The following is a 16,880-nucleotide window of genomic DNA, read 5'->3' on the forward strand; positions in this document are numbered from 1 at the left end:
GTAATCAGAAAAGTTTAGCATGAATCTGGACATTAGATTTAAGATTTAAGTTTTAAGCTTATCAGATATCACTTGTTAGAAGCTCCTTACCGTTTGAATAAATCTCTTCTCAATCTGCTGTCCTCTTCTGCTTGCATCTTTTTTTTTTCATCTAACACTGACGTTATTTTTTCTCCGTGAAAAACACAGCAACTCATCTTATCCCGGGGTGCCAGGAAGTCGAGCTGCGGATCTCAGCAGAAAACTTTTCAAACTGATTGCAGGTTGATCCAGGTATACATTTGAAACAGGTTCTCCTCGGTGACGTGACAGTCGGAATGCATCTGCGTAACCATGGTTACAGGGGGACGCTTTGGAACTCTGCTGTTCAGCAGCAAAATATTTCAGATCAATATGTAAATACTCCAACTCTAAAACCAAGTAAAATAAATATGCTGCATATGTGTATAGTGCGTTCATGTGTGTGTGTGCGCTGCGTGGTGACGTAGGCGCGTGCATGTGTGCCCCGGTCACAGCTCCTTTTAGCATGGCCGGAGGTAAGTCACTGCCACGTTGCTCTCAGCTAATTAAAGTTTGTTCAGATCCCAAGCTGCAATGTGAATACAGCCAAACCGCCGCGTTTTTGTTTGTCATTAAGAGACTCATTCGGGATAAGTTTTGTGGAGGGCGGAGTTCACTAATATACGCTTATGAGTTTTAGCCGAGAACGCAGCTAAAATGCTAGCATGCTAAGTTAGCCTGATTGCTAGCGGCTACTCGCGGCAGTCTTTTTTTAACAGCATGCACTCTTTTTTCCTTCGTCAGGAGAGGTGTACTGGCAGTCGCGTGACACACACAGATCAGACACATATTTCTGTGTTGCAGGTATGGAGATGTTCTTATGTTTTGGAGATGCAGTCTTTCAGTCATTGTTTTTATAAGTACAGTGTTGTACTGCCTGTTAGATGGCGGTTATTAATATAATTGTACTGAAGTATAATGTTTGAACTATAAGTACCAGAATATTGGGTCCTGGTTATTGAATTGTATTTATCTGACTGTTTATTTGTTTTTGAATTATTTTGTTTATTGTTCTTATAAGTTGTTTTTGATGTTTTTTTCAGTGACATATTATTTATTTTGTGCTTTTTGTTTTTGAGAGCTTAAGTTAATGTTTTAAAACAATTTGTTGTATTTGATTCATTATATTATTGTAGTGTTAATGAAGCTGCAGACACAGCTCCTTTCAACATGGCCGGAGGAGAGGTGTACTGGCAGTCGCGTGACACACACAGATCAGACACATGTTTCTGTGTTGCAGATGTGCAGTAAAGAGCCAAAGACCCAGTACTGTCTCCTGCCTCCTACTTTCACGCCAGAACACAACGCAAGAACAACAGGCGTAACACATGAACGGGTTACACATACTGAGGTGAGTTGTTGAGGATATGTCGAGCTGTTGATAAGCACGGCTGTTTCTGTGCTCTTATATACTGCTAGCCTGTTTTGCTGGCGTTAGTGAAGCTGTTTTCAACTGGATGTAACATTGTTGAACTCTGATGATTAATGAATAAACTCTCGATGTGACGACGTGAGCATGTAATTGTAACCCTGTGTTCATTTAGTCGTTTGATACCGTTTAATATCCAGTACATCTATTGGGTGTTTTATAACATGCCCTGGAATCATTTTAAGTTTTACAATGCCGGTGATTTACGACTCTTTCGCAACAGTCAACTGTGGCGTAAACTCTGGCGGGTCTCAGAGCTAGCTTATGTGAGCAAGCAGTGACATCTATACATGCAGTAGCCTTAAAATACTGATTATTTATTCTCCTGCTAGGTAAGAATTTGTGTTTTATACGTTTATTGTCACATTGTGCGCCATGTTATTGTTTCGGTGAAATGAATTTCTACAATGGCGGACTTAGACAAAATAGTGTTACTGTTAATTTGACTCTCTGCAGTGTTTAAATGCTTACATATACACACACAGTTACTGTCCCTCCACACGTAGGACTCAGTTCTGCTTCTATGCCCCATCTTTGTTTACTCTTTCCCACCCAACAAGTGCATAAATAAGATGTTAAAAACGTCATCATCATATCAAACATGATCGATTTGGGGGGAGTTTGTTTGGCACATGCTGACTGCATCCTAATTATAACCAGAAGAGGAGGCGAGAGCAGAGAACGAGAGTGCAGCAGTTTGGTCAAAGGAACAGGTGAAGAAGAGGTGAGCATCCAAGAGACGAGCAAGAGGACAGTTTCAAAGCAGACATTATGGCACAATAAAAGTTGTAAGAGCAGAGATTCATTCATATCTTTACTATTTTTCTTTAGCTTCTACTCCCGCTGCTTACAATAAATCTGAGATAAAGAACAAACAAGAACAACTCACATGGCATTGATTGTTTAGTTCAGTGTCACTCTGTGATTGTTTGACATTTCATATAAATGTGACTCTAAAATATAGTCAATAATATTAAAAAGCTGCTGTTACTGAGTGAAACTTGAAGGATTATGATAAACTTCAGTTCTTACTGAATCTGTAACATTGCTTTTTTTAAAATTGTTAAATGACTTTTGTGTCACTGCACAGTGAAAAGCTCACCTGATGTAGTGGTGAGGCCATGTTCACCACTAGATGGAGACAACCTGGCACAGGTATTTTCTATACACTAAATTTCACACTGAAAAGCCTTGGTGGGAATTGTTGTTTCATAGAAAGTAAAGGAAAACGCTCATACTCTCTCCCGCACTCGATATATGATCCATTGTTGATCTGCACGCAGCTGTTGTCACAAATGTGGCACTCGCTTACGTCACTGTCATGAGACATTCTCGCAAAAAAAAATCACGGTTTTAGTAACGCAGTAACGCAGCGTTCCTACGGGAAAGTAACAGTAATCTAATTACCGTTTTTGCAATAGTAATTCCTTACTTTACTCGTTATTTGAAAAAAAGTAATCGGATTACAGTAACGCGTTACTGCCCATCTCTGGACGTCATCATCCCGTAAGCCAATTAGGTTGTCACTAGGGATGGGTATCGTTTAGGTTAGGTTAGCAGTGCTTAAACAATGGAAAAAACACAAACTTTGTCCAAAAACCTCTCATGTTTAGCTGTTTTCCACTTTTTCTTTTGTCATTTTAGCTTTTTTGGCCAGGATGAAGGGAGCATCTGCCATCAAACAAGAAGACAGCTGCATGTAACTACGACGGTGTTTGCTACTTCACCTTACATGCATTAATGTAATAACGTGGTTAGCCTACTCAACGTAAATTACACACGAACAACATTAAGCTCCTCGCCCAGAGAAGAACGGCTGCTGCTGCATCATCATCCGTCATCATTTCCGCTACACTGGCAGGGCTAGGGGCCAGGACTCTCGTCTTCGGGTTCTTGGGGGATGTTGCTAACTCCGGGTCTGATAACAGGCACCACAGCCGCAGTAGATGTGCTTGGTGTGAGGTCTTGCAGCAAGCTATCAAATATGGTGCATTTCTTGGCTTTTAAAAAAACGCTATGCGTCGCCAGGTTCGTCGTCAGATTCGAGATGTTACCTCCTTTGCACAGTATCACCTTAAAGCACTTGTTGCAGGCTGCTGAGTTTGCATATTTTGCTGTGAAGTACAGCCAGACTTTGACCGCTTCGCCTTGGGCATTTTTAATCTGTAGCTCTGCTCTAAAAGAACGTACGTACCTGGGCCCGCCTACTATCCTCGGAAAGGTAAAATGATTGGCTAGAATCCAAAGTGTATGATATCTCAGGGGAAAAAAAGCACCGAAATAAAGCACCGAAATGTGCGCTGCTTTTCGGTCTGTTTACTACCGTTTATGTCAGAACCGGTACCATAACGGCACCGGATACCGGTACCCATCCCTAGTTGTCACATGACATTTGTGGACCCCGGTATTTTTTTAGTTGGACAATTTATCAGTAAAGTTTCAATCTCTGACATTACCCCTAGACTAGACCGGCTGCACCACACAGACACTGCAAACCTCATCTCTGAAGAAAAACCACAAGAACAACATCCAAAAGAAAGAAAACATACCTTAGAAACATGCCGGGTTAGAGGAGACGGCAGCACTGCAGAGGTGAGGACAGGCATCTGTTTGAAATAGACAAAACAGTAAACATAGCCATACAGACTCAGAGACGCTTTCCATCCAATCTGTCTAAGTTTGAGCTGTTTTACAGTGAAGAATGGGCAAATAATTCAGTCTCTAGATGTGCAAAGCTGGTAGAGACGTACTCCAAAAGACCTGCAGGTGTAACTGGAGCAAAATGTGGCTCTATGAAGAGCAGGGGGTGAATAGAAAAGAATGACACACTTTTCCAAATTTCATTTGCTTAGAATTTTGACAACCATGTATTATTTTCATGCCACTTCACAATTATGTGCTACTTTGTGTTAATCTACCATTGAAACTGTCAATAAAAACATCTTTTGTTTGTGGTTGTAAGGTGACAAAATGTGCACAAGTTCAAGGACTATGAATGCTATTTCAAGGGACTGTAATGTTAAATCACCCCCCATGCACACATCAGTGCACATGCATGTACACATATGCAGAGTTACATTATCAAAGAAGCTAAAAAAACAAGCTCTGCTTTAACTTTTAACTAAAAAAAAGACTGCAAACTTTAGGAACAATATGGAATGAGTGATAATGTCATCATTCCATGAATTGAAAAAATTTGTTTCACCTTAAATCTTTTTTTCTTTTCTTAATTGCAAAAACTGTAAATTTGGCTCAAGGGGACCTGAAAGCCAGGAGACAATTTATTGACTTTGCCCACAATCTTATGAAGAAAAAGATTTCCATTAAATATTAATAGAGCAAAATCTCTCTCTCTTAAGTATTTGCACCTAACCACGTCCTAACCTAGCAGTCATATACAGCTATTAATTAATCCTGCATTTTTTTTGTCAAAGACATTTCTCACCATGAAATTACCCGATTCAAAACATGAACACTGTTAGCCTTTGCAGTAATTTCCATAGCTTAGTACTGCAAAATCAACAGTAAAAAACTCTAAAGGATGTTAGCAGTTTAGTACTGTAATTTGCATGTAATTGTGGGAAAATTCCATGAGATTACACTATTTTTACGGTAACTCACCGTACTCATGGAAACAGCTGTAAAATACAGCAAATGTAACAATTGGTGATGTTACTGAGATTATACTATTACACCATCCGGATTTCTGTTGTTTTCTACTGTAGATCTAAGAGTAATTACTTAAATCCTCATTCAGTTGTTTTTATTTGTTTGCTTCTTTTTTCTTGCTTTGTTTGTTGGGTTTTTTCCTTCCTGGTCTGAGGGATAGGGGTTCTAAGTGTTGTGGGTAGGGGATAAACTGCTGGAAGCAACTATAAGACATGTGAGTGTGTCATTAATCTGTATTCTGATATTTCAGTTTTAACAGTCACTGTGAAACTTGCTTGTTTGGCGTTTGACAATTCTGCGTGTATTTGCTTTTCTTTGTTGCTTCAACTCAATAAAAATATCTTTGAGAAAAAAAAATCCTCATTCAGAGTGTATTACTATAAAATGTGATTCACTGTGAAAGCAGTATAACATATAAACTACAATATACAGCATAATTTTTAACTTAAGGAGTAAGTTGCAGCCACACTAAAATTTAATTCCTTGAACTGAATGGAACCTCATATATTAATAAATGCATTTGTTTAGTCAAACAATGTGAAACATTAGTAATACTATTAATTAATAGTATACTTGTAAGGTTAGTATTGTGATAGAGTCGAGTATATTTAATTATACTCTTGTAGACATTATGACATTATGCTAGTACAATTATGGTGAACAAAAAGTACATCTAAAAGTTAATTTCAAGAATACTGTTATGTACTAAAACGGGGGCCAATATAGTCCCAAGAAGCATTATTAGTATACGTACTAGGTAAGATATACTTGGGAAATATAATTGAAGTATACTTATTTTTGTATGGCCAGCAACAAAAACTAATGGCTACATTTAGAGTAATGTTTAAAAATGACTTCATTTAGCAGGATGTTGCTTTTTTTCTCTTCTTATTCTTTCTTATACTGGACCTTCATTTGTTTTGTATAAGGTGGTACTTTTTAAGACACCTCTGCCTAACTACAGTGAACTGACCTAATAATATGCTCTGGTCGTCATTTTACACAAGGTGTCACATCCATGAAACCTACACCACTAACCAGCATCAGTCCTACAACTTCACTCTCAAAATTAATAAATTCTGGGACAAGCAGAAACTGTATTTTTAGCGGTGCATTTTGTTGCAGGCCAGACTGCTATTAAATGCTCTCCTAAAGAAATAATTCCTTTGTAGCACCACTTCGTCTTGGTTCAGAAGAGATGTCCTGATATACGTGATTGTTAGGTATTTTAGTACCATGGGAGCATTTACTGGATATTGTTTTATAGTGACATTATGCAGGAAAACTCTGTCATTCAATAAGGCCCCTTTGTTTTAGTTATTTTTCTCTTTGACCCAAGAATTGATGTGTGAGAATCACAGGCTGGTACAAGGTTGAAATACCACAGAGATCACTCCCTCAGCTACATTAGTTTCTTAATCTTTTAGGAGACGCCTGTTGAAGGCCAGATGGTTTGTTTCAGAATTCACTAATGAAAGAACTCTTTATTTCGTGCCTTGAAAATATGTCGCTGAGATAATCACAATTGTAGCTGAACTGATACACTATACAAAGGATGCTTCTTCACCCAAGGGCAGAAAGACGCTCCCTTATCTTGGTCTGTACTGGTTTAAACTGAGAATCTGCTGACTCATGAATTTGTCCCTCTATATAAACTGTTGTACTTGTGAATAAAGTTGAGTCAATTTGGGAAGACAACCTGAAGCAGTCTCTGTTTTCTTGTTCTCCCAAGCTGCTCCCGAGCTCGTACTAACACGCTGAATGGCATGCTTGAATATTACTTGAGAATATATTTGACTGTGTTACAGACTAAGGTACATTCTCTGCTGATAGACGTCCACGCCTCGGAGGAAGCCGATCCACGGATTAGGCCCTGGAAGCCGTTTCTTTCAATTTTGGTGTCAGAAGTGGGATCCTGACGAAGGTAGGCACTCGTCTTTTATTTTATAAGACTGTGTTATGCCTTTCTCAGTGATCCACATAGAAACGGGATACGCTGACGAGGCCTTCTTCAGTGGCCCACATAGTAACAAGTGGGATACGCTGAGGAGCCTTCTTTAGTGGCCCACATAGAAACACAGGAAGTTGCCTGTTGTTTTGTAAATTAAAGCAGAAAGGACACAGGAAGTTGCCTGTTGTCATAAACTAAGAAGTTGCTCACCAGCAGAAAGGACACAGGAAGTTGCCTGGGGTCATAAAACGAGAAGTTGCTCGTTAAAAAGTGAGAAGTTGCTCACTAAAAAGATAAAATTGCTAGCAAAAAATCAAGTAACCTCAGGTGTGCCACAGCAAAATAAAAACTAACTTAAATCCTTCAAGCGTCTAAACCCCTCTGGAAATCACTGACCATGGGTCAGAATAATTCAAAGACCTTAGACGGGTCCGATAAAAAATCAAAATTAACTGTAAAACCAGATACCACCACTTGGGTGGGCCTGATTATAGATATATATTATGTCAACGAATTCCAGGTGTGACTGAATCTCAGCTTATTGAAGAAGTAGAGGAACTAGACCCTAAAGATGACCAAGCAGCCAACACCACCTCGTTTTTGTGGATAAACGATGACAAAATCACAGCCTTTTTTCAAAATCTAAAGAAATTTCTGCTCACAATGTCTAGAGATAAAATCAAACGTTTCACACACTGCTGGACTAATGAGGCATGCACGCCTGAAGGAGGAAATGATCAGATTTTCATAACAACATTCTTAAACAATATTCATCCAGAATGTTCACAACTATTGAAGCTGACTGCCACTGATAATCTCTATGACATGAAGATAAAGAACTTTATCACACTTGTCAAAACAAAAGCTGGTGCAGATCTTTTCCCCAACAGCACGAAGGCTAAAAGTGTTAAGATGATGTTGAATTTTGATGTTGAAGGCTCAGAGGAAAGTGAAAAAATGATGTATGCAGGGGCCCCGCCCCCTCAACAAGCGCAGCAGGGAGATTTCAGAAGGAGAGATAGGAGTGGAGACGCATGTTTTTATTGTGGAAAAATAGGACACTGGAGGAGGGAATGCAAATCAGCAGCACGTAGGTCTCAACCACAAAACACAGGACCAGCTCCTGCCACTAGGCGTCAGCAGAGCTCTTCCAGACAAGGTAACTGGCAACGCAGACAGGAATCACATCAAAATAATGGCCCTTTTGCACTTAGGCAGCAACCTTATAATCCACATTTTAATCCCCACCCATATGATAACGAAAGACTGGACCGACAATAGGGAGGCCCAGGTGAAGACGAGGGACAGTGTGAAGCACTACACACGATGCTGCATTTGCAATTGTCCCGTAACACAGAAAGCTTGCCCACGTTAGATATAGAAATAGGTGAAAAGATTTATTCCTTTTTAGTTGACAGTGGAGCCACTAAAAGTTCACTGTCTGGAAAATTCTATAGTGGGCCTGTTTCCTCTGTGTGCATCAACACCATGGGAATAAACGGAACTCTAGTGCAATGCCCCAAAACTCATTCTCTAAAAACACGCTGGGGCCCAAAACCAGACGAAATTACATATCATCCATTCATAATTATTCCAAACTCGCCTGTGAATCTATTAGGCAGAGATTTAATGGCAAAAATGAACTTGTGTATTTCATTTAACACAAAGGGTGAAATGTTTGCAGACACTGATAACAGCTATGTTTTCTCTGCCCTATGCACCGACACCATGGAGAAGGAACAGCCTCTGTGTCAGCTGGACGCCTCAGCAGAGAATGAACTCAATATCCATCTGACTGGTACCCCACGTCACACACTGTGCCAAACACGTGTACAGACACCACTACCAGGTAACCCCATGCCTGGAAGCCACATATTTGTTTCTCTCACACTGTTCAACAACATGATAACTGCTCACACCAGTGAAGGCCAAACAGTGGTTTTGTCGCATAACTCAGACATAGGCTATGACATTACTGCACCATGTCGACACATAGATCTAACCTACCCCATACACTGTACTATCTTTGCTGTCACATTGCCAGCTGAATATCAAAACATGACATTATGGTCAAGAGGTGAGAATGATGTAGGATTTATCGACTGTACACCTTATTATGCTCAGCTGAAAAACAACAAGCCGGTATATGTCAAGCAATATCCCATTTCCGCTGAAAAAGCCGCAGCCTTAGACATCATCATAGGAGATTTATTGACAGCTGGAGTAATAAAGCCCACAGTATCTCCATATAACACTCCTGTCAATCCTGTGCCAAAGCCTAACAAACCTGGCGTATGGCGTTTCACACAAGACTTAAGGCAAATTAATGCAGTCATTATGCCTCTGCCACCTCTTGTCCCAGATGTTCCCAGCATACTGACATCTATTCCAGCAACAGCCACACATTTTACTGTGGTGGATTTGTGCTCCGCCTTTTTCTCAGTACCTGTGCATGAGGACACACAGCCGATATTTGCTTTTACACATAGAGATAAGCAGTACACATGGACTCGCTTACCCCAAGGCATGGTAGACAGCCCTGCGGCTTTCTCAATGGTGGTACGTGCTACCCTGGACGGCTTCATTCCTCCAGAGGGCTGTACCTTGATCCAGTACGTGGATGATCTCCTCCTCTGTGCTGAAAGTGAAAAACTATGTCAAACTGCCACACATATGCTACTCCAGCACCTCCAACAGACTGGCCACAAAGCATCAGCAAAGAAAATGCAGTACTGTCAGACTTCTGTTCAATATTTGGGATTTACACTGTCTCACGGACAACGTTCCATGACTACAGACAGGGTCAAAGCTGTGACCTCTGTCCCTAAGCCCACTACACAGAAGGAAATGCTGTCTTTCCTAGGCATGGTGAACTATTGCAGACAGTGGATACCAGACTGTTCTTTTCATGACCACATTCTGCGTGAATGCTGCAAAAAAGACAAGCCTCCTCGAATACTGTGGTCAACAGAAATGACTGCCTCTTTCAATGCATTACAGGGAGCGCTGACCTCTGCCCCTTGTTTGGGTCTGCCTGACTACCACTTACCGTTCCACCTGTACGTCACAGAGAACGGCACAACCTGTGCAGGCGTATTGGCCCAAGAGCATGGCTGTGGCTACTGTCCAGTAGCCTTCTACTCAAAGGTGCTGCCAGCAGTAGTTCAGGGGATGCCGGCCTGCCTGAGAGCAGTAGCAGCTTGCTCTATCATGATAAGGGACTGCGAGAAGCTCACACTCTCACATGACACTATTCTACACACCAATCACCAGGTCACGACCATTCTAGCAAACATAACTACACAACATATGACCGCACAACGTCGCTCAGGTTATGAAGCTACACTGACTTCAACAGCAAATCTCACTATAAAAGCAAACAGCACACCCAATTCGCCAGCACACTTACTCATTCGTATGCTGTGTTCCTCTGACCGACAGGATGGTTCAGACGACCCTGACGATCATGATTGTATGACACGTATACAGGAATCCACAGCACCACGCCCAGACTTAGAGCAGACACCAATACCAGACTCAGTCATTGTTTATGTGGACGGGTCCTGTTCAAAACCAAATGACAACTCATTTCTTTGTGGCTATTCGGTGGTGACATTGCCTGACATCATACTAGAGGCTCACTCATTACCATTTCACTCAGCACAAAAAGCAGAGCTCATGGCTTTAATACGCACCTGTGAGTTACATGTGGATAAGCGGGTAACAATTTACACTGATAGCCGTTATGCATTCGGTGTGGTGCATGACTTTGGCACATTGTGGAGACAGAGAGGCTTCACATCTGCTGATGGAAAATCGATCGCTAATTCTGATCTTGTTCAAAGACTTTTGCAGGCTATACAGCTGCCATCGGCAATTGCAGTTGTTAAAACGAAGGGGCACAGCACGGCTGACACAGACGAAGCAGTGGGAAATGCTCTTGCAGACGTAACCGCGAAAGCAGCTGCTGCCTCACAGCAACCACCCAGAAAGGAAGTATTATCTTTGCCTTTACAGCTGCCACTTGTCGCACTCCCAGACTATTTAGAAACAAATGTTGACCTAAAATTCATACAAGAGCAAGCCTCTGCCTTAGATTACACTTACTGGGAAAGTAATGATTGTACCTTAGATAACAGAGACGGCTTATACAAAAACCTTGAGGGTTTGATTGCCCTCCCATCTTCACTACTGCCAATCCTTGTCCGCCATTTTCACGGTGTGAGTCATGTCGGACAAAGAGGGGTAATAGGAGCAATAAAATCAAGATTTGTAATCGAGAAAACATCACACGCAGTAAAACGCATATTAGCAACCTGTCTAACATGTGCACGAACTAATGTAGGTAGCTCAAAAGCAAAACATCAGCATTTACCACAACCAGATTTCCCATTTCATACATTACAAATTGATTTTACACACATGCCAGCACAAGGAAGCATCAAGTACTTACTGGTAATAGTGGACCAATTTAGTAAATGGGTAGAAGCTTATCCAACATCAAAAGAAACTGCAGAAGTAGTCTGTCAAAAGTTGTGCAATGAAATAATACCCAGATTTGGAATACCTCACCAAATTAACAGTGATAGAGGACCTTCATTTACATCAGAAGTAATTCAAAAGTGTGCTAAAACTCTAGGAATAGACTGGAAATATCATGTGCCATACCATCCTCAGAGTTCAGGAGTTGTAGAAAGAATGAATAGGACCATAAAAAATCGCTTGACTAAAGCAATGATAGAAACAGGAATGACCTGGATCAAACTACTTCCTCAAATCCTCTGCGAGATTAGAATGACTCCATCCGCAGCAACCAAATTATCTCCATTTGAAATAATCATGGGAAGACCGTTTCCAACACCATGGTCAGCCTCCAGAGGGGCACCGCTATTGGAAGGGGACATAGACACTGCATTGTCTGACTATGTTCATAACCTGGTAGAAACACTGAATAATAACTATCAGAAAGTTTGTCTCTCTCAGCCTCTCCCTTCCACAGATCCAACCCATCCGTGGAAACCAGGAGATGCGGTGTTGGTGAAGTCGCTAAAACCAAGGGCACTCAGGGAGGCCGCGTGTTCCAGCCCCCAGACTGTACTTGCAGTGACGAGAACCAGCATCCTAACAGACGGACAACCTCAGTGGATTCATGCCAGCAGGGTTAAGACCAGCCCCACCAAACCACCTAAGGCGTCGGATCAAGTAGATGACGACTCAGGCGAGCCAGCGCCCGGATTCAATACACCTACACACGCACAATCACTGATTAACACACAACGCCTGAAAGAGCCAAGACTCAGAAAGCCCTTTGATCCCCCACCTGAACAACAACAAGGTACTCGAACATCCAGCAGGAACAGAAAGCCTAGAGTACCACACAATGTCTAACCTGATAAAGATAGACTCGTTTCATCCTGATAATGGAAAAAATGAAATGCCCATTGTCATCACACGACGCTTAGGTCTCTCGAACCTGGGACCAGGCCAGGAGACGACTGAAGAACTGTGTTTTTTTATATATTTAGATTATTAATCATATCTACTGCATTAACCTTAGGATTTTTATTTACTATTTTGTATTGTAAACTGCAACCCTGTTCACATTTCTACAAGCCACATTTTGCTGACAATACCTCATGCTCCACTTGGCAAGACACCCACCTAGTACAGCTACTTCAATGTATTTGCAATTAGCACAAATTGATCCTGAGGATGTGCCAGATGTTACCAATGATGATCCTGGTGTGTATATTGAACATTAGGCTGTGAACTATTACATTTTATGATTTGCTTTTTATATTATGTTATTACATTTGTGATTTTTCCTTTCTATTTGAGTTATTATTTTAAAAAAATAATAAAAGAGGGGAACTGTTAGGTATTTTAGTACCATGGGAGCATTTACTGGATATTGTTTTATAGTGACATTATGCAGGAAAACTCTGTCATTCAATAAGGCCCCTTTGTTTTAGTTATTTTTCTCTTTGACCCAAGAATTGATGTGTGAGAATCACAGGCTGGTACAAGGTTGAAATACCACAGAGATCACTCCCTCAGCTACATTAGTTTCTTAATCTTTTAGGAGACGCCTGTTGAAGGCCAGATGGTTTGTTTCAGAATTCACTAATGAAAGAACTCTTTATTTCGTGCCTTGAAAATATGTCGCTGAGATAATCACAATTGTAGCTGAACTGATACACTATACAAAGGATGCTTCTTCACCCAAGGGCAGAAAGACGCTCCCTTATCTTGGTCTGTACTGGTTTAAACTGAGAATCTGCTGACTCATGAATTTGTCCCTCTATATAAACTGTTGTACTTGTGAATAAAGTTGAGTCAATTTGGGAAGACAACCTGAAGCAGTCTCTGTTTTCTTGTTCTCCCAAGCTGCTCCCGAGCTCGTACTAACACGCTGAATGGCATGCTTGAATATTACTTGAGAATATATTTGACTGTGTTACAGACTAAGGTACATTCTCTGCTGATAGACGTCCACGCCTCGGAGGAAGCCGATCCACGGATTAGGCCCTGGAAGCCGTTTCCTTCAGTGATAATGTAACACATTATCACAGTTTAGCGCGTTGGGTTGTGTTGGATTGTTACGTTTTTAAAGCTTTGTAATGCGACAGGTGCGATAGCCGACACCACACCTTCACCTGACGTACAACGTGACGTATGACGCACACGTTGGGTATTCACTTTCAAAACAACACTGGGGATAGAAAATAGTGCTCGAGGTGGTTAATGCTCCTTTCGCTGGTTGCCAACCACCATTAAATAACAACAAGAAGAAAATATTGATCTGCTTCTCTTAGTTTTGCACGTTTAAGCCGCAATTCAGACTCAAAAAAAGCTGCAAAGCAGGAGAACGACATGGCCATCAAATATTCTGTGCCACAGATACAGTTCGCTGCAGCACAGAGTGATGATGAGACCGTTAACATGTGCAACTTAGAAGTAGTCAGAGGTAACTGGATGTTCAATCGGGTTAAATGCAAGGTTGATTGGATTATATCTGAAGATCGTATGCTATTCGTGGTAACTCTGCTAGACTCCAAATTGCTGCTCGTCCATGCGGGAGTATCTCAAAATTAAATGAAACCACTTAACACTTTTTCCCTAAAACGGACTGACATGGGACACATTAAAGTTGGATCGGAACCAGCTAATCAGTCTGAAGGTAAGTGTTTTTTTCACTTATTCGAGAGAAGTCCGAAATGCGTTCTTAGTACTGTTTGTTTTGACTTTTAAGCTACCAGGATATTTTCATTTAAAGACAAATTGTCAATATCTCTGAATGTGGAGACTCAAAAGACTAGTTAGGTAATTTGCCGATGGATTTATGAGACTTGATAGAAACTTGGACGTTTGCAACAGGTGAATCGGTGAACTACCGAGGTTGCGCCCAAATGCTTAAAGCTGTTAGCTGGTCAGTGTTTTCAGGTGTGCTTGTACTACCTGTACGGTGCGGAGTGCTGACTAAGTCATGTTAAACCCATTAAAGCGTCGAGCTCAAATATCTTTTCATTTTTGTGCACTGTTCTCTTGTTGGCACACATTTTCTGTTTATTGAAGCCTTTTGTGAATAATTTTGATCATGTAAAAACTGGGAATTGGTCCCTATTGACAATACTCTTATTTTTTGCATTGAATATGTCATTCAGGAAAGGTAATTGGTCACTGAAGTTTTTGCAACTGTGTATTTCTAAATTTTGTGGCTTCAGTGCACACAAATTTATATTGTTCAGTTTGCATGTTAAAAGCCTGCCAAGCACCCCAAGGCTGATTATGCTTGGTAAGAAGTCATTTATGACATAGAGCTGATTAGACCATATTAAAATTTCTGTTTGGCACAGGAGCTTTTCGTGGACACAGGTATCCAGTCTCTGTTTTGTTAGCTCAAATTTCTGTAATTTCCTTTATAAACCAAGGTTGTTGGACATGTGTCTCAGTGAATCCAGCAAAGTAACAATATCAAATTTCACATTACATATTACTGATCAACAGTAGTCTAGCTACACCAACAGCAGAAATACTGAAGTCAATACTGTAAAGTTTAACAGCAGCACAAACTATAAACTCCAAAATAACCATACAGTTGATTCACATCCAGTACTTTAACTGGGCTGACTCTTTGTTAGGTGTGTTTAATGTGCAGAATAATTCCCAATTATATACAATTATAATATGTTAAAATGGACCTATGTACACAAGGCCATTAATAATTAACTGTACGTAGGTATTTGCTTTATGACTATCTAGACAGTGTGAAGAAGTGAAGTATTGAAATTATTTTATGTTGCATAATGACAACATGTTGCCCCTATACATTTAAGGACAAAGTTCAATGACCGCCACCTGCTGGATGGTGAGTGCAGAGGGGCGTGTAATTGTTGAGCTGGACAAAGAGAACACCTGTGCTGATGCAATGTCAGTCTTCTTTGGTTCATTCTATGTATTGAACCTGGAATACCAGGAGTCAGCGGGTGCAAGGTTTTTTGTAAGGATAAACCCTGAAGAGGGAACAAAATGTACCTCCAAGGTTGGGACAAGCAGGAAGACTGGGACCACTGTGAAGCGAAAGGTTGTTCACATTAACCCTCATGTCACAACTTTCCTCCAGTGGCTTACTGAATTTGAGTGGAGAACTTCAAATTAGGGAAATTAGTAAATTTCTTGTATAATTTAAGTGACCAATGTGTTGTTACCCATGTCTCCACAGATGATCCATGGCCCATGCTTTCTGGACATTTACACAAGACGAGCAACAATGAAGACAAGCTCTCTCGCCATCTTGCAAGACGCTGTCTCTGTCCAATAGGTTTTTTTGAGTGCAACAGTTTTGATTTTTTTCCCTTCTTTTACCCATCCATCCATCCATTCACTTCCGCTTATCCTTTTTCAGGGTCGCGGGGGGCGCTGGAGCCTATCCCAGCTGTCATAGGGCGAAAGGCGGGGTACACCCTGGACAGGTCGCCAGTCTGTCGCAGGGCCAACACACAGGGACAGACAACCATTCACACTCACATTCACTCGCACATTCACACCTAGTGGCAATTTGTATTATCCAATTAACCTATCCCCACAAGCTGCATGTCTTTGGACGGTGGGAGGAAGCCGGAGTACCCGGAGAGAACCCACGCAAACACGGGGAGAACATGCAAACTCCACACAGAAAGACCTGATGGTGGAATTGAACTCAGGACCTTCTTGCTGTGTGGCAACAGTGCTAACCTTCTTTTACCCGTTTGTTAAAAATTATTTCAGCTACTTACACTTTAATTGTCACATGTATTGGCTCACCCTACAAATCAATGAACTCAGTCCACAAAGCAAGATCAGGGTTCAGTGCAGGTCAGTCAAGTTCCTTCACACCACACACGCTCATCCATGTCCTTGTGGACCCTGTTTTGTGCAATGATTTGGTCGTGTGAGCCAGTATTTTGGACAAAGTGTATATAAAGGCAGACGTGTGGGGCTTGATATTATATCCATTACAATTCAGTTTGTTTGTATGGTGCCAACAAAATGAATGCCAAGGCACTTCACATTGTAGGTTTGAGACCCTACAAAATATAAGTAAGGAAACCCAACACTTGAGCATGTGTTGTCTGCCATGATATGGATATGACATAATATTGTTATTGTTTGTACAACCATCTGAGAAAATAATGGATTACATGGTTTAGTAAAAACAAGTGCTTCCTCAATGAAAATATGTTTTCAGTTCTTTTCAGTTTTTGATTTTGGAAATGTGTATTTCAGCAGGGA

At 41.0% G+C, this 16,880-nt stretch overlaps 1 long non-coding RNA gene across 1 annotated transcript; it reads left to right on the forward strand.

Annotated features, from left to right (window-relative positions):
• The first annotated feature begins 876 nt into the window (after window positions 1-876).
• LOC308402811 lies at window positions 877-5,500 on the forward strand. The gene is made up of 3 exons (XR_013972810.1): window positions 877-1,411; window positions 2,150-2,644; window positions 3,134-5,500. It is a non-coding gene; the product is annotated as an uncharacterized lncRNA (long non-coding RNA).
• The last annotated feature ends 11,380 nt before the right edge of the window (window positions 5,501-16,880 follow it).

This window comes from Rhamphochromis sp. 'chilingali', assembly GCF_963969265.1.
Source record: "Rhamphochromis sp. 'chilingali' genome assembly, chromosome: 9".
Classification (NCBI taxonomy): Eukaryota; Metazoa; Chordata; class Actinopteri; order Cichliformes; family Cichlidae; genus Rhamphochromis; species Rhamphochromis sp. 'chilingali'.